Genomic DNA, 19,602 nt, shown 5'->3' on the forward strand with positions numbered 1-19,602 from the left:
CTGCAAACCAAATCGAGAAACATTTTGCAAAGGGCTGTGCGATATCTTTCCCAGGATTGCAGTATTGGACCGACACTCAACTTCAGTTATGGGAAACAGCGTATTGATGTAATGAAGGACGGAAACCACCTGCCATCTTGACAGACAAAGAAAAAGCACTTGACACAGTTCAAGACCCGTTCATGACAGATAAGTAAATAACTAAATCAAGAAACATGGTCAACCATCTTGGGATACAAGGGATCGTCATTGCCATGCTGAAGAACATCCCCGAGAAACACACAGCTCTCGTCACATCACATCTAGTAGAGTCTGAGTGAATGCTTGCCTCTTGAAATCCAGACCAGAATAGGTGGTCTGCTTCAACCACCTCTATTCCACAGACTGAAGGGTCTAGCCTGTGCACCATGCAAAAGAAGAAATGAAATCATGGACAAATGAGAAATGAAACCTATGTCCACACAGATACTTGTCCTTCGATGTCTTTCACAGCAGCACTGTCTGTAATCTCCAAATAGTGGAGCAGCCTAAAAGTCTGTCAGCTGGAGAGTGGTAAACAGAGTATTCTTAGCCATTCAGTGGAACAGCATAGATGAATGAAAAGTGATGAACTTCTGCTTTCTGCTGCCACATGGGTGAGCCTCCAAAGCACTGTGCTAAGTGAAAGAACCCAGACACAAAAGGCCACTTCCTGCAGGAGTCCGTTGTTGTGAATGCCCACAAAGGGCAAATCTACAGAGACAGAAATTAGATGAGAGGATGCCTGGGCCTGCAGGTCCTGTTGGGGATCGACTGCTAATGGGTACACGGAACCTTTTAGTGGTGCTGGCAGTGTTCCACAACTGCACTGTGGAGGTGGTTGCACCACTGTGTGAAGTTACTAAAAGTCACTGCCCTGGAAGTGATGGGTGTGATTTGTGGTGTGTAACTATACCTCAGTAAAGCAGTTTAGGAAGGTAATGCAGATGTCCAAGTGAGACATGTGGGAAAAGATATGCCATTGCTTTTTTGTCAATGAGGAGCCCCTGCTCCTTCCACGTACTGGGTCCGGCCTCCTCCACATGTGCTAGATGCTCCCTCCAGAGACAGTCGCTGTGCATGTCAGGACAGAATCCCCAGTAAGCACACACGTCTAGTGTGTCTCTGTGTTTATGCACAGGCGCCCATTGTGTGACCACAAGTCAGTAGCTCTGGACAGGCTCCCAGAACCCACCCTGCATCTGAAATTCTTCTTAGTTGTTTTCCCATTCTTCTCAAATCACGTGGACCCAGCTTCCATTTCCCAGATTCAGTAACGGATCTCAGCCCTTAGCTCCAACCTTTGGTCACAGGCATACCTGTTAAGCTGGTGTGAGGCCCCCTGCCTGACTTCAGCAACCCAGGAGGGATGCTCAGCAGAGCAGTAACCAAGACAACGGAGCTCTATCCATCCTCCTTCTGCCACCAGGCCTGAGGCGTGTTCCCTCCCCTCCATCTGCCTGAGTGTCCGGTAAGGAAGGGGACTTGGGGGCATAACACACCACTGAGTCATTGAAATTGTTCTAAATATGGCTGTGAATAAATATGTCAAAATACCACTCAGAAGTTAATTAAAATTAATTTTTAAAAAATTAATTAATTAGTTAATTTAAAAATTAATTAATTAAAAAAATTTTAACGTCTTTAGTAGCAAACATGGCTCTTCAGTTCAGGATTCTATTTAAAAGCAGGACGGGTAAAGCATCATGAGATTGTACTTCTCAACCTAAACTGTGCATCAAATCTCCCCTGGAGAAAAGCTGATGCTGGCAGGACATCCCCAGAGGGTCTGAAGTAGTAGGTTTGGAATGTGGCCCTGGCTTGAGCATTATCTGAAAAAGTTCTCTTATGAACGCTGAGCTTGCAGCTGTGGAAACAGAACCCATTCTTACAGGAGGAAATCGAAGATCAAAAATTTGCGACTCCTCTCTACAGCGAAAGCAGGTTTTCATCATGACCCACTATCTTAGGCTGAGGAAAGGGACAACTTGCCCAAATTAATACTAGTTTGAAAACTGACTTTGTGCTTGCTCTGCTACGTGGTCCTGAATCCAAAGTTTTACAGTAAAACCCTACTGTTGTTAGTGAAACTCCGTACGTTTTAGTTCTTGTCAGGATCCCTTTGCCTAGTTAGTTGAATACATTTCTAAAACACTGTGGAGATAACTTCATTCGACAGACCAGAATAGTGCATCAAAGATTAAAGATGGCTGAGAATTGTAGCTGCTGATGTTGATGTACGAGGATCGGCTGTCAGCGTATCTGCTGCCTGTGCTCAGCTGCGCTTTTAAACTGTTTCCTGTGTTATCAAATTCACTCCCGCGCTCACATGAAGACCAAATCAGAACAGGATGCTTATTGGGAAAAATACAGTTAAGCAATCCCTTGTTTGGTGCACACCCATGAAGACCCACCTCCCTAAACGTTCTTTAGGGATCTCTTCTGGATATTCTTTGGCACATTCCCCAGTGATGGGCTTGCACTGCTGTGTCCTGACTCATCATCTTGGTAAAGACAGGGCTTTCAACCTCTCAGGTGCATTACAGCGCCCGGGTTCTCTCAGAGATCCAAAAGAGGGTGATGGCCCGTGCTCAGGACACGTTCAGAGCCTGTCTGCAGGAACAGGGCCTCTCAGAGGAACCCATCCCCATCTGTGGCAACAGGAAGATCTCGCATCAGCCTTTTCCAGAGCTGCTCCAGGGAAGTCATGGCACAGTGAAGATCACACCCAGCAGCATGCCCGGGATTGTGGTTTAAGGAACTGGGTGGATGGCAGTGCCCATCCATGAGACAGGAAACGTTGGCCTGGGGCTACTAGCAGGCCTGTAGGGCTTATGGGACAACTGAGTGCAGATGGCCCATACGTCTCGGCCTGTGCGGAATCTGGGGCCCAGCTGAGATGTCTTAGGTAGATTTAGTGACAGGAAAAGCCAACAGCATACAGGGGGATACTGATTAAAACAAGTCAGATGGGTAAAAGCTCTGGGGGGTGACGTGGTCACCCAAGGATCATGTGTGGAGTGGAAGAGCACAGGGCAGAGGTTGGAAACCAGAGGAAAACAAAGCCCAAGATTTAGGAGGGGATCAAAGTAAATGGACAGACAAAGAGACTTAGAAATAATGGCGTGAGAGTTATGGGGAAAGCCAGGGTGGGCTGCTGTCACAGACTCTGACCAAGGAAAAGTGGTTTTGAAAACGGAATGTGTCTGTGGCCTATACAGCACTGGGTACTATGGTTGGCCGACGGAGCTCTTGGGAGACGTTAGCAAGGGGATGTTCTGTGGATGGGCACATGGCGGAGGAATCGAGAGGTAACCAGATAAGGATGGTCCTGGAGTCTATACTTTCATGAAGCATGGCTTGAAAGGAACCAAAGACGCATAGTATTGGAAGTAGCGGGCTGTGTGCTTGCAGGGTGTGCTCTCCTCTCCTGGCTCCACTTGGTGATGCTGACCTGCACCGCCAGTGAGTGGGGGTGGTGAAACTTGCATTTTTATCTCCCTCGTCTTGCTGTGGGCACGGTCCTCCCCGGCTGACTGAGCCTCAGCCACCCTGCTGGCATGTGCAGACCCCTCTGAATCTGGGTCTGATCGTCCAGCCCATCCCCGGGCAGGGACGTCCACTCCTCATTCTCAGCTGCAAGGTCCCCTAGCTCATTGCCTGCTTAGGCTTCGTTTGGATTCAGTCCCTTTCCACATTTCTCCCTCGGGTGTTGCAGAGCCCTCCCTTGGATCTCACCTGTACCGCAGCAGGAACCAAGATCAGCTCCAGACAATGAAATTCCTAAACTGCAGCCACTCTTCTGCCCTAAGACTCCGTTGGGTCATTGTAAGGTGTGCCCCTTGTGAGTCCCAAGTGTGAATGGGGTGGAACCCTCCTTTCCCTGGTGTTCTTCTTCATTTCTGGTCACACCTCCCTTGTCTGAGCTCTCTCACCTCTGCCTGCCACTGCCTCTGTGGGCCGTTCCCCCGCAGTGACTGGGACGCTCTTTTCTTTGGCTTGTCTTTCATTTGACCCAAGACTTCCCAAACAATATCCAGGTGTAGAATGTGTACCTTGTCGAGTACATCTAGGAGACGCTGTTGTCACATAAGCCCCACGCCCCTGAACTATAAAAAAAAAAAAAAACACAAACAGAGGGGTAAAGAAACAAGAGTCAAATATGCCAAAGGTGCCTGAGATGTTGTCTTAGGTGAGCAGTGAAGAGTGTCTGTGGGATCAGGAAGTATGGATATTAATGATGGCCATGACGAGACCAGTTACAGCGGAGTGACTGGGACAAAAGCTCCACGGAAGGGGGCTGAGGAGACAATATCTCAGCAGAATTTGAAGCAGTTTTGCTTTGAAGCGCAACCGGTAATGTGTCAGTAGCTGCAGAACAGGGTGGTAGAAGACGGTGGGTTTCCCCCTGTGCTGTGGAATGCTCCGATGTAGAGGGAGCAGGTGCTGGTTCAGGAGAGAGGAATGATAACTGCAGGTGCAAAGTCCCTGAGAAGGTGCAAGGCATGGGATCCCGGGCAGAGGTGACGGGCTGGATGCAGTCAGGAGCAGTCGTGGAGAGGGGCAGCAGAGTGCCAGGGCAGAAACATGCAGATCGGGACTGGGAAACTTGACAAATCCCACGGGGTTGCTTCCGCATTCTCCACGAATTATTGGCGGGTGGGGCTGGTTGGTCATTAGCATGGAGGAAGGTTACTAGTGTGTAGTGTAGGAGTGTAGCTAGGTGACGGTGAAACTGAACAGCGATCTACTCCGGCCATGGATTCAAGATGAAACACTTCTGTAAAGTTGTAAAGTTTTCTCCTGGATGCTCAGGTGCTCAGACACAGGCAGGGAGTGGGCAGGCAGGAGGGCGCAAGGAGCACAAACAGGTATGTTTGTCGGGGAGTGGTGTGTTTGCAGGGGACAGTTTCCAGCCCTGGCTTAGCCAATCCAGGAGGGGCCTGGTGCATGCTGGGAAAGGACGCGTGGTCGGTGAGCTGGAGGTCTCCAGGAGGTTGTGGTATCAGTGCACTGGCAGTAGTGCGAAGGAACTGGAGGACAGGACTTCATGTTGAGGGTGATGACAGGGAGGAAGGCTAGAAACAGGACACCATGAGGGGCGCGGTCTTTCCTGATGTCCGTGGCAGGACCGTGGGCAGAGCGATGCTCGGGTGGGGAGGAAGGGAGCATCGCTAAGGACGGAGAGTCTCCGGGGTGACCGGGTGAGCCTCGTGGGCACTGAGGACGGATCAGAAGAGTGAGGCCTGAGAGAACAGCGAGTGTACCACGGGAGGAACGCGTTCACAGGCCGGGGGTGGGAGGGAGGAGAATGGACAGGGGACTTGTAACGTTCCCGCACGTCGGGGGCTTCGGCAGTGGGCGACAGGACCCGGACGTCACGACTGGTCAGGTTCTTCAGTGGAGAGTTCCAAACAAGGTCCCGGACAAAACTCCCAGCCGACCAGGGCCAGGAGACTGGCACGGGCCTCACTAGGTTGCTGCGCGCATGCCCAGAGCCAGCCAATCGGAGTGCAGCCCCGCCCACCAAGCTCCGGATCTTCCTGGACACTCTAACTTCCAGCCCGTGTTGCTATGGTTCCGCGGACTGCTCGTTGTCCAGGGGTGGTTTGGCCGTACCCCTTCGAGAGATTCCCTTCCTTTCTCTGGTCCTTACGGGCATCCCCCTTAACTTTCGCGTCCACGCTGTCCAGTCCTCTGCGCGAAAACCCGGCCGAAACGATGAATTTTCTTCCGGGCTTGCGGCGTTTTGGTTTCTGTGGCCAGCTGGTGGCAGTGTTGCTCCACAGTGTCGCCGGGCCGGTTTTTTCCCCGCTCTCGCGCTTTAATAAAATGACAGGAAGCCTTTTGCCACAAGAAGCGGCTGGTTTTGTTTGCTTTGGTTTGGTTTTGTCTTTTCCTCCGCTTGTGCCAGTTGCCTGATTCAAACTGCATCTGAGCTCTTCAGAGAGCCCCTTGTGAGAACTTTCGCCGGAACCACTGACACTTAAAATTACAATAAAATAATATAAGCTGACAGTGAATGATAGTGCACGGAGTGGTTACCCTTGTCTTGCCTCGGATCGTTGAGGGGTTCCTGTATATTTAAAGAGAACTGTATTATGACAGTGAGTTTTGACTGGAAAATCATTACGTGAAGTGGAAGTGAAAGTGGCTCCGACGTGTCTCATTCTTTAAGACCCGTTGGACTATAGCCTGCCAGGCTCCTCTGCCCATGGGATTCTCCAGGCAAGAATAATGGAGTGGGTTGCCATTTCCTTCTCCAGAGGATCTTCCCAACCCAGCCATTGAATCTGGCTATCCTGCACTGCAGGCTGACTCCTTACCATCTGAGCCACCTACATTAATAACATGACAGGGACAAGTGCCAAGCTGAGATCCTGCTGGGTAATTGATGCTGGACACCACCCAAGAAGCAGATGCTATTACTGCCCTCATTTTATGCCTTTGGGACCTGCAGCACACAGAGGAAGAGTCAGCTCTCCAGGTTCTCAGAGAGTGTCCCTATGTTCAGGTCTCAAGGCTGTCAGATTGTAGCTTGCACACTGGTTTGCAGGATACATTCTCCTCCCCAGTGGAAGAGTGAAATAAAATCCTCACTGGGATCGAGGGTAACACAGCCTGCAATGCTGCGAAAGACTGACTGCAGGAGGAGAAGGGGATGACAGAGGACAAGATGGTTGGATGGCATCACTGACTCAATGGACAGGAGTCTGAGCAAGCTCCGGGAGATGGTGAAGGACAGGGAAGCCTCCTGACGTGCTGCATGCAGTCCATGGGGTCGCAAAGAGTCAGACACGACCAACGGACTGAAAACCAACAATAACGTATTTATTACAATGAGATACTAAATGAAAGGGGGCGGGGAGGGAAACTACATAGAAAACGACTCATTCACTCTATCAGGATTGTGACATGATAACATATTTATATTGCAAAGCACCTGGAAGTAATCAGCTGTTAAGGAGTACAAGTTGCTCTGCTCACTGCAAGGTGGGTCAGGAAGGGACTTTAATCCAGAGTCGACGGACAGAGAAGAGGGCAGGGTAGTGACCCAAAATAACCATCTTGTTGGGGCCAGGTTGGACAGGACCCGGACATCACGGATCAAGTCCCTCAGCGGAGAGTTCCAAGCAGTTTCGGGGAGAAATCTCCCAGCGGACGCAGGCTGGGAAACTGGCACTGACCTCACTGCTCCCCGGGACAGGCCCAGAACCAGCCCTCAGCAACTCCGGATCTTCCTGGACTTCCTGACTTCTTATCGCCTCGCTGTGGTTCTGTGGACGGGTCGGGCGGAACTCGCGCGGTCCAGGAGTGGTTTGCCCGGGTCCCTTCGAGAGGTTCCCTTTCTCTGGTCCTCATGGGCATCCCCCATAAGTCCTCTGCCGAAAAGCCCAGCAGGAAGGATCGATTTTCTTCGGAGATTGCTGGCATTTTGGTTTCTGTGGTCTCCAGGGGGCAATGTTGCTCCGCGGAGCCGTTTGCCCGTTTCTCCCCCGCCCGTCCGGGTTGAAAAAAGATCTCAAAGTCTTTTGCTGTAATCAGCGACGTATTTTTTTTCTGCGCTTCCGCCGGTTGGCTGGTTCCAAGTGCTGAGGAAAATGCTGAGACACATATTAAGCACACTGAAAAATTAACAACAAAGAGAAAATATTAAGCAGGTCAAGAGAAAAGTAGCAAATAACATAAGAGGGAATCCCCATAAGATTATGAGCTGATTTCTCAGCAGAAACTCTGCAGGCCAGAAGGGAGTGGCATGATATATTTAAAGCGGTGAAAGGGAAAAACCTACAACCAAACATACTCTACCAAGCAAGGCTCTTGTTTCAGATTCAACAGAGAAATCAAAAGACAGGCAAAGGCTCAGAGAATTCAACAGTTCCACACCAACTTTACAACAAAGACTAATGTAACATCTCTAGGCAGAAACAAAAAGGCCAGGCCTAGAAACAAGAAAATTATGAATGGGAAAGCTCACCAATAAAGACAAACAGATGATAAACATAGTAAATCATCCACACACAAATATGATATCAAAAGCAGCAGTTATGAGAGGATGGGAGTACAAATGCAGGACATTGAAATTAAGAGACCAGTAAAGTTAAACAAGTATATATACTCTTTTACTCAGGCATGTGTGACTGTTTCCAACTCCATGGACTAGAGCTCTCCAGGCTCCTCTGTCCATGAAATTTTTCCAATCAAGAATACTGGAGTGGTTTCCATCTCCTCCTCCAGGGGATCTTCCCAACCCAGAAATCAAACCAAAATCTTCTGCATGTCCTGCATTGGCAGGGGGATTCTTTAGCACTTGAACCACCTTGGAAGATATATATATATATATATATATGTATATAAATGTGTATGTGGTGTGTGTATAGACAGCTACAACAAAAAACTCATGATAACCAAACATCTATAATAGATATAGACACAAAAAAGACAAGGGGATCCAAACACAACACTAAAGATAGTCATCAAATCACAAAAGGAAGTTTAGAATAAACACCTTTAGAACCCCAAAACAATTTTTAAAATGTCAATAAGAACATAAATGTCAGTAATTAACTTAAATGTAAATGGATGAAATGCTGCATCCTAAAGAAAAAGAAAAAATAACGGATTAAAAAAAGATGAAGACCCATGTGTAATACTGTCTGGGCTTCCCTGGTAGCTCAGCTAGTAAAGGATCTGCCTACAATGCATGAGACTCCAGTTTGATTTCTGCATTGGGACGATCCCCTGAAGATGGGATAGGCCATCCATTACAGTAGTCTTGGGCTTCCCTGATGGCTCAGTGGGTGAAGAATCTGCCTGCAATGCTGGAGACCCGGATTCGATACCTAGGTTGGGAAGGTCACTGGAGGATGGTATGGCAAGCCACTTAAGTATTCTTACCTGGAGAATCCCCACAGACAGAGGAGCCTGGTGTGGGTACAATCCATGGGGTCGCAAAGAGGCAGACACGACTGAGCGACAAAGCACAGCCCAGCACAAGTAATACTGTCTACAAGAGACCCATTTCAAATCTAGGTACACATACAGACTGAAAGTGAAGGGATGGAAAAAGATATTCAATGCAAATGGGAATCTAAAGAAACCTGGAACAGCAATACTCACATCAGACAAAATAGACTTTAAAGATGGTTGCAAGATTCAAGGACACCACATAATGATCAATGGATTACTCCAAGAAGAAGACACAATTGTAAATAAAATATGCACCCAACATAGGAGCACCTCAATATACAAACAGCCATAAAAGGAGAAAACATCAGCAGCACAGTAATAGTGGGGGACTTTAACACTCCACTTTCATCCATGAAGAGCTCATCAGATCAGATCAGATCAGATCAGTCACTCAGTCGTGTCTGACTCTTTGCGACCCCATGAATCACAGCACGCCAGGCCTCCCTGTCCATCACCAACTCCTGGAGTTCACTGAGACTCATGTCCATCGAGTCAGTGATGCCATCCAGCCATCTCATCCTCTGTCGTCCCCTTCTCCTCTTGCCCCCAATCCCTACCAGCATCAGAGTCTTTTCCAATGAGTCAACTCTTCCCATGAAGTGGCCAAATTACTGGAGTTTCAGCTTTAGCATCATTCCTTCCAAAGAAATCCCAGGACTGATCTCCTTCAGAATGGACTGGTTGGATCTCCTTGCAGTCCAAGGGACTCTCAAGAGTCTTCTCCAACACCACAGTTCAAAAGCATCAATTCTTCGGCGCTCAGCCTTCTTCACAGTCCAACTCTCACATCCATACATGACCACCGGAAAAACCATAGCCTTGACTAGATGAACCTTTGTTGGCAAAGTAACGTTTCTGCTTTTGAATATGCTCTCTAGGTTGGTCATAACTTCCCTCCAAGGAGTAAGCGTCTTTTAATTTCATGGCTGCAGTCACCATCTGCAGTGATTTTGGAGCCCAGAAAAATAAAGTCAGCCACGGTTTCCACCGTTTCCCCATCTATTTCCCATGAAGTGGTGGGACCGGATGCCATGATCTTCGTTTTCTGAATGTTGAGCTTTAAGCCAACTTTTTCACTCTCCACTTTCACTTTCATCAAGAGGCTTTTTAGTTCCTCTTCACTTTCTGCCATAAGGGTGGTGTCATCTGCATATCTGAGGTTACTGATATTTCTCCCTGCAATCTTGATTCCAGCTTGTGTTTCTTCCAGTCCAGCGTTTCTCATGATGTACTCTGCATATAAGTTAAATAAACAGGGTGACAATATACAGCCTTGACGTACTCCTTTTCCTATTTGGAACCAGTCTGTTGTTCCATGTCCAGTTCTAACTGTTGCTTCCTGACCTGCATACAAATTTCTCAAGAGGCAGATCAGGCAGTCCAAGGGACTCTCAAGAGCCTTCTCCAACACCACAGTTCAAAAGCATCAATTCTTCGGCACTCAGCCTTCTTCACAGTCCAACTCTCACATCCATACATGACCACAGGGAAAACCTGCATACAAATTTGGTATTTGGTCTGGTATTCCCATCTCTTTCAGAATTTTCCACAGTTTATTGTGATCCACACAGTCAAAGGCTTTGGCATAGTCAATAAAGCAGAAATAGATGTTTTTCTGGAACTCTCTTGCTTTTTCCATGATCCAGCGGATTTTGACAATTTGATCTCTGGTTCCTCTGCCTTTTCTAAAACCAGCTTGAACATCAGGAAGTTCACGGTTCACATATTGCTGAAGCCTGGCTTGGAGAATTTTGAGCATTACTTTACTAGCGTGTGAGATGAGTGCAATTGTGCGGTAGTTTGAGCATTCTTTGGCATTGCCTTTCTTTGGGATTGGAATGAAAACTGACCTTTTCCAGTCCTGTGGCCACTGCTGAGTTTTCCAAATTTGCTGGCATACTGAGTGCAGCACTTTCACAACATCATCTTTCAGGATTTGGAATAGCTCAACTGGAATTCTATCACCTCCACTAGCTTTGTTCGTAGTGATGCTTTCTAAGGCCCACTTGACTTCACATTCCAGGATGTCTGGCTCTAGGTCAGTGATCACACCATTGTGATTATCTGGGTCATGAAGATCTTTTTTGTACAGTTCTTCTGTGTATTCTTGCCATCTCTTCTTAATATCTTCTGCTTCTGTTAGGTCCAATACCATTTCTGTCCTTTATCGAGCCCGTCTTTGCATGAAATGTTCCCTTGGTATCTCTGATTTTCTTGAAGAGATCTCTAGTCTTTCTGATTCTGTTGTTTTCCTCTATTTCTTTGCATTGATCACTGAAGAAGGCTTTCTTATCTCTTCTTGCTATTCTTTGGAACTCTGCATTCAGATGTTTATATCTTTCCTTTTCTCCTTTGCTTTTCTCTTCTCTTCTTTTCACAGCTATTTGTAAGGCCTCCCGAGACAGCCATTTTGCTTTTTTGCATTTCTTTTCCATGGGAATGATCTTGATCCCTGTCTCCTGTACACTGTCACGAACCTCATTCCATAGTTCATCAGGCACTCTATCTGTCAGGTCTAGGCCCTTAAATCTATTTCTCACTTCCACTGTATAATCATAAGGGATTTGATTTAGGTCATACGTGAATGGTCTAGTGGTTTTCCCTACTTTCTTCAATTTAAGTCTGAATTTGGCAATAAGGAGTTCATGGTCTGAGCCACAGTCAGCTCCTGGTCTTGTTTTTGTTGACTGTATAGAGCTTCTCCATCTTTGGCTGCAAAGAATATAATCAATCTGATTTCAGTGTTGACCATCTGGTGATGTCCATGTGTAGAGTCTTCTCTTGTGTTGTTGGAAGAGGGTGTTTGTTATGACCAGTGCATTTTCTTGGCAAAACTCTATTAGTTTTTGCCCTGCTTCATTCTGTATTCCAAGGCCAAATTTGCCTGTTACTCCAGGTGTTTCTTGACTTCCTACTTTTGCATTCCAGTCCCCTATAATGAAAAGGCCATCTTTTTTGGGTGTTAGTTCTAAAAGGTCTTGTAGGTCTTCATAGAACCGTTCAACTTAAGCTTCTTCAGCATTACTGGTTGGGGCATAGACTTGGATTACTGTGATATTGAATGGTTTGCCTTGGAAACGAACAGAGATCATTCTGTCGTTTTTGAGATTGCATCCAAGTACTGCATTTCAGATTCTTTTGTTGACCATGGCTACTCCATTTCTTCTGAGGGATTCCTGCCCGCAGTAGTAGATATAATGGTCATCTGAGTTAAATTCACCCATTCCAGTCCATTTCAGTTCGCTGATTCCTAGAATGTCGACATTCACTCTTGCCATCTCTTGTTTGACCACTTCCAATTTTCCTTGATTCATGGACCTGACATTCCAGGTTCCTATGCAATATTGCTCTTTACAGCATCGGACCTTGCTTTTATCACCAGTCACATCCACAGCTGGGTATTCTTTTTGATTTGGCTCCATCCCTTCATTCTTTCTGGAGTTATTTCTCCACTGGTCTCCATCCAGATAGAAAATCAAGAAGGAAGCACAGCCCCTAAATGACACATTACACCAGATGTACTTAATTGCTATTTCTAGGCCATTCCATCCAAAAGCAGCAGAATATACTTTCTTCTCATGTGCACGTAGAACATTCTTCAGGATAGATCATATCTTGAGTCACAAATCAAGCCACATAAATTTAAGAAAATTGAACTCATATCAAGAGTCTTTTCTGATCACAATGCTGTGGGATTAGAAATAAACTATAAGAAAAAACTATAAAAAGAATACAAACACGGGGAGGATAAACAATATGCTACTAAAAAACCAATGGATCCTTGAAAAAGTCAAAGAGGAAATGAAAAAATACCTAGAGACAAATGAAAATGAAAACATGGCAATCCAAAACTTATGGGATGCAGCAAAAACAGTTCTAAGAGGAAAGTTTATAGAAAGAAAATCTTACCTCAGGAAACAAGAAAATCTCAAATAAACAACCTTACACTTAACGTAGCTAGAGAAAGAAGAACAAGCAACACCCCTGTTTACCTGAAGAAAAGAAATCATAAAACTCAGAGCAGAAATAAATAAAATAGAGACAAAGAAACGATAGGAAAAATATCAGTGGAACTAAAAGCTGGTTCCTTGAAAAGATAAACAAAATTGATAAAACATTAGCTAGAGTCATCAAGAAATGAAGGGAGAGGACTCAAATCAATAAAATCAGAAATGAAACAGAAGCTACAGTGGACACCACTGAAATACAAAGGATCATAAGAGACTACTACAAGGAACTATATGCTACTAAAATGGACAACCTGGAAGAGATGGACACGTTCATAGAAAGCTACACTCTCCCGAGACTGAATTAGGAGTAAATAGGTAAAAAAAGGACAGACTAATCACGAGTACTGAGATTAAAACTGTGATTTAAAGTCTCCCAACAGAGAAATCTTGAGATTGTTGAGACCCTGGAGGGGGCCTGGCCAACCAAGTCCCAGGCTTAGCAACATTCTGAGTTTTTTACAAGACAAAACAAACAGCATTAACATAAAACCAGTCTTGAAATTTGATCACAGATTGATGAAGGTATCAGTTTGCACCCTTCCTGGGATTATAAGTGGGATCCCAGAACTGCAGTCTTTGAAGTCTCACCCACAGAGAGGACATGCTGCCTGGGACCCTTTCCAAATTGGTTCCCCAGATGTGCCATAACACATGACTTTAAATCTGGATATTGGTCAAAACCCAATTTGGTGGATCTTCTCTTTCTATTTCTCTTTTCTTTTAAAGTTACTATATTGAAAGTAAACTAAATAATTCTCTAATAAATATCTGTGTTATTTATTTGTGGGGAAAAAAAAAAAAAACCTCCCAACAAACAAAAGTCCATGAATAGGTACCATCACAGAATTCTATTGTTTACAGATCACTTTTACTTCTGAAATTATTCCAAAAAACTGCAGAAGAAAAAAAACAGTCCCACACTCTTTTTATGAAGCCACCATCACCCTGATACATAAACAGGACAAAAATACAACAAAAACGACAACAACAAATTACAGGCTAATTTCACTGATGAACGTGGAGGCAAAAAAAAAACTCAATAAAATACTAGCTAACCAAATACTGCGATATATTGATAGGATCATACACCCTGATAAACTGAGATTTATCCCAGGAAAGCAAGGGCTCTTCAATATACACAAATCATTCAATGGACACACTACATTAAGACATTGAAGAATAAAAACCATGTAATCATCTTAATAGACGCAGAAAAAGTTTTTGACAAAACTCAACACCCATTTATGATAAAAACTGTCCAGAATGTGGTCATGGATGGGAACATACCTCAACCTACTAATGGACATATATGATAAATTCACAGCAAACATTCTCAACGGTGAAAAAATGATGGCATTTCCTCTAAAAAGAAGAACAAGACAAGGTAACCACATTTGCCACTTTTATTCAACGTAATTTTGAAAGTCCTAGCCATGGAAGAGGGAAGAAATAGAAATAAAAGGAACCCCAATGGGAAAGAAGATGCAAAACTGTCATAAATTATTAGGATAGTTGCTTTACAATTTTGTGTTATTCTTCCCAGTTCTTCCTCCACTGAGTCCCCAAGTCTGTTCTGTACGTCTGTGTCTCTATTGTTGCCTTGCAAATAGGCTTATCAGTATCGTTGTTTTAGATCTCATATATATGCGTTAATATATGATTTTTGTTATTCTCTTTCTTACTTCACTCTGTATAATAGGCTCTAGGTACATTCACCTCATTAGAACTGACTCAAAAGTGTTCCTTTCTATGGCTGAGTAGTATTCTGCTCACATATGTACCCAGCTTCTTCATCCATTCATCTGTGGGTGGACATCTAGGTTGCTTATATGTCTTAGGTATTATAAATGGTGCTGCAATGAATGGTACAAAAAGTACATGTGTCTTTTTGAATGAAATACAATGAAGTCTCTGTGGAATGAAGTACAATGCAAAACCACCTTGCTGACAGTCGAATCTTCAGGTCTGTGGTGCTCTCCCAATTGCAATCGGTAGAATAAAGTCAGTGTCTTTACTAGTTTGCTTTTACTCTTTCCCAGTGTCTTACTGGTATCAATTGGTAGGAAAAAAAATCACAAAGAATTAATCTCAAAAATATACAAACAGCTCATGCACCTCAATAACAAAACAATAAATGGCCCAATCAAAAAATGGGCCAAAGAACTTAATGGATATTTGTCCAAAGAAGACATACAGATACCTAACAAACACATGAAAAGATGCTCAACATCACTCATTATCAGAGAAATGCAAATCAAAACCACAATGAGGTATCATCTCATGCTGGTCAGAATGGCTGCTCTCAGAAAGTCTACAAACAATAAATGCTGGAGAGTGTGTGGAGTAAAGGGAACCTTCTTACACTGTTGGTGGGAATGCAAACTAGTACAGCCACTATGGAGAACAGTTTGGAGATTCCTTAAGAAACTGGAAATAAAACTGTCATACGACCCAGCAATCCCACTGCTGGGCATACACACTGAGGAAACCAGAATTGAAAGAGACACGTGAACCCCAGTATTCATCGCAGCACTGTTTACAATAGCTAGAATATGGAAGCAACCTAGATGTCCTCTGGCAGATGAATGGATAAGAAAGCTGTGTTACATATACACAATGGAGTATTAATCAGCTATTAAAAAGAATGCATTTGAATCAGTTCTAATTAGGTGGATGAAACTGGAGCCTTTTATACAGAGTGAAGTAAGTCAGAGAGAAAACCACCAATACAGTATATTAACCTACATACATGGAATTTTAAAAAATGGTAATGACAACCCTATATGCGAGACACCAAAAGACACACAGATAAAGAACAGGCTTTTGGGCTCTGTGGAGAAGGCAAGGGTGGGATGATCTTAAGGAACAGCATTGAAACATTTATATTACCATATGTAAAATAGATGACCAGTGCAAGTTCCATGCATGAAACAGGGCACTCAAAGCCAGTGAACTGGGACAACCCAGAGGGATGGGATGGGAGGGAGGTAGGAGAGGGTTCGGGATGGGGGACACATGTACACCCGTGGCTGATTCATGTGAATATGTGGCAAAACCCACCACAATACTGTAAAGTAATTAGCCTCCAATTAAAATCAATTAATTTTTTTTTAAATTTCAAGTAACACCAGCTGCTCCTCACACAGACAGATGACAACAGAAAGTACCAGACAATCAGGGAGAAGCCCCCGACCTCCAACCCCAAGAGCCGACCATCACCAGGTGTCATCTGTGAGGGCATCTCCAGTACTCGACAACTCTTCTTGTGACTCCGATGTGATTGTCCCTCCTAGCCTCCAAGCTGCTGGGAGAGGCCCTTGGGGCACACGGTTGAGAGGGCCCGGCACTACCTTCTCACCTCCGAATCATCCCCGCCCTGCTGCCACCATCCCAGGGGAAAACCTGCTTTTCTTCAGGCCACTCCGGCCTCCCTCTCAATCCACCACAACCAAGGGAATACTCAGGAAGGTCCTTCTATGAGGAAGGGAGGGGTAAATGTCCCATCTTTGTGCTGTCAAAGCCAGGCCCACAGACTCCTCCCCTGTGAAGGGCAGGTAGCCGCTACAGGACCCTGGACGACTCCTCCTCTCGCTGGTCTTTACCCTTCTCTTCCACACACACTGAGGATGGGAGGCCGACCCACCACTCCAGGCTCCTCGACTGGCCTGAGGATGGGAAGCACTGCATTGGCATTCCGCTAGTGAGAACCTGATCCTGAGAAAGAACGCGTGAGAGCGAGAGATAGAGAGAGGCACAGACACGCAGACAGAGGGAGACGTCTATCGCTCTAGGACCGACCAGGTGTGCGTTAGTGCCACAGGACCACAATCCTCTTCAGTCAAGTGGGATCCCAGCTCTCTCAGAACTGTTGTTTTCCACAAACACCCCCACCTCTTCAGGATCAGATGGCGGTTGAACAGTCTGTATATGACTTATTTATCTTTCTCTCGATGGGGATTGATGCTCTTAAGCCGATACTGAATCTTCCTATGGACATTGGTCGATCCAGAATAATTGGGCTCAAGTTGGTGTTCACCAGGTTCAGAAGTAGGCTCTTTCCTTGGCATCACCTCCCTCTCCACCTCATGCCCCACTTCACAAAATGAGAAAATATAATGAAGTAGTTTCAGGGAAAATGCGTTTCCTGTATTGAAATCATCGCAGGTGTTTTTTCTCAAGAGTGTGTGAGTTAGGCACTGATGTGACATAGGAATAAGTACATACTTTTAATAGGCTCCTTGAGTCCTGCCTTGGTGTGCAATGCTTTTGAAAACTTTTATCTCCTGAATCGCCCAGCAGCAGTGTATAGTAATTTTGAAAGGAAGGTATCTTTCATTGTCTGGATTCCTGGAGTACAGCTGATCCTGGACAGTAGACCTGTGCGGTGGTCAGAAATTTGGATATATGATTAGTTAGGGGTTTCCATTTATATTTCAATTGTTCATTAGTCTCTAAGTCATGTCCCATTCTTTTGCGGCCCCATGGACTGTACCCACCAGGCTTTTCTGTCCATGGGATTTCCCAGGACAGAATACTGGAGTGGGTTGCCATTTCCTTTTTCAGGGGATCTTCATGACCCAGGGATCAAACCCCAGTCTCCTGCATTAGCAGGTGAATTCTTTACCACTGAGCCACCATGGAAGCCCTTGTATTTCCAATATCATTGCCTTATATTTGACCTACCTCTATTGGGTGTATTACATATGTCTGTGCCTGTGTGTTAGGCTTGTGTCACATGTTTTTTTTTGTCCACAGCAGTAAAGTGAAGTGGCTTGCTTTGCTTAAGTCTCTCAGGGTATCAGAAACAGAGAAAATGCATAAAGAGAAAGGGTTTCCTTAACTTAAGGAAAAGAATTTCCACAACTCCCTGTGAAAGGGGTTTAGTCTCCTGACTAGAACCTATTAATATTCAATGAAATCTTTCGTGACTGCTCATTTTAGGAAAGCAATTGTTCTACTGTTTTTACTTGAATATTGGCTACATTTAAAATTATGCTTGAGACTGTGTGAAATAGATAAGTAAAACTACAGATCCCGGTGATCCATCGGCTTTACCCTGCATATGGGTGCAGTACAAGCTCAGTGTAAACCATCAGATTGGGTGAGTACAATGTGCCCTGCAAGGAAATAGTTTTTATAAAGTAGACAGACTGGATGTGCTAACAGGAAATCTATACTTTGCTCAGCAGATTATTTATCTAATAAAAGATGACGTAGAGCCAAGGGAATGTATAAGGTGGTGATTGTGAGTGAAAATAGGTAACGACATTGAGAGAGAGAGTGGTGTAATGAATAGTGCAGAGACCTTCACATTTTAACAGATGTACATGAAAGATGGTTAGGACCACTACCAAGCAGTGTGACCTTGAGTAAGATGGTCACCATCTCTGATCCTTGGTTCCCTTGCCGGCAAACGGGGACAATAATATTATATATTATCCCACCCCCAGGCAAAGCCATTCTTCACGGCCTGATCCCAGCCTCCACTGGCTCCTGTGGTCAAGGCTCTCATCACACTTGTTTCACCATGGTCTTCAGACTGGCTTCCTGCCCACCCCACCATGAGCTCCTTGAGGACCTTTTAACCACAGGGGCTCAGAACACATTTACCATCTTATGAGTGATGATAAAGTGAGGTACACAGAGCAGTGCAGCTGCTGTTATGCTGTCAATTCATTGCAAACAACACATAGGAAACGAGTGGCTGGAGCAAACCTCTCCACTCAGGTTTCTGTTGCTTCAGGGCCGTTTGTGTTTTTATCCCCACATCGTCCAGAAGCTTATTGTACAAGAGAAACACCCTCCTTTCCCCTTCCTAGTGCATAGTAATTATAGCAGCCATTTCTCAACTGAATTGTCAGTGAGTGAACCCTGAAAGTCCTCAGCTCAAATTTTGGTTCCTTTGAGTGGGTGAGGGGAATCCTGTTGTCTCTCCCCACTCTGACAGGAGTGTCTAATGTCCGTCTCCCTTTATTCTGATATAATAAGGGCTTCCCCTTCATTCTGTATCTTGGACACTCCTTTACCTCCTGAGACTGAGGTCTGTCCTAGGCTATGGCTGCTTTCAGCACTGTGCTGAGGGCACTGTGCTGAGGTAGACGCTGGGGGGATACTTCTTGGTTGAATACAGCTCAGAGAGCCAGGCTACTTTATTTCACGGGTGAGAAGTGTAACTTCCATGCAGGCTGCCATCAGCAGGATGGACGGTTTGAACCTGCTGATCAGTGTCCTTGGGCAAGTCCATAGGCTTTCTGTCACCCTGCTCTCCCCTCTTCCTCTTGCTTCCATAGCTTCTTCTACTCCGTACCTTCCCCGTGCCCTCCTTTGTGCTCCCTCTGCTCTCCGTGTACATGTACACCGTGCCAGAGACCACCCTGTCTCCCGGCTTCATGTTGTGTGATTCTCAGTTCCCTTTCTAATTAGACCGCTTTGAGGAGTTTTCTCTTTGCTCACAGTCCATGGTGGACACCCCAATACAGTAAGCATCATGGGTCTCCTTTTATTCTTTTTACTTTGCTTTACCCTTTCCCCCAACTTTTTTTTTCCTTTTTTGAGGAATCAATATGGTATTGTGAGTAAGGACACTAGCTCTGATTCAGATAAC

General features: G+C 45.2%; 1 long non-coding RNA gene across 1 annotated transcript; it reads left to right on the forward strand.

The window, feature by feature from the left end:
* Positions 1-2,378: 2,378 nt before the first annotated feature.
* On the forward strand, positions 2,379-18,221 carry LOC101907749 (uncharacterized). The gene is made up of 2 exons (XR_236769.5): positions 2,379-4,889; positions 16,121-18,221. It is a non-coding gene; the product is annotated as an uncharacterized lncRNA (long non-coding RNA).
* The last annotated feature ends 1,381 nt before the right edge of the window (positions 18,222-19,602 follow it).

This window comes from Bos taurus, chromosome X (genome assembly GCF_002263795.3).
Source record: "Bos taurus isolate L1 Dominette 01449 registration number 42190680 breed Hereford chromosome X, ARS-UCD2.0, whole genome shotgun sequence".
Classification (NCBI taxonomy): Eukaryota; Metazoa; Chordata; class Mammalia; order Artiodactyla; family Bovidae; genus Bos; species Bos taurus.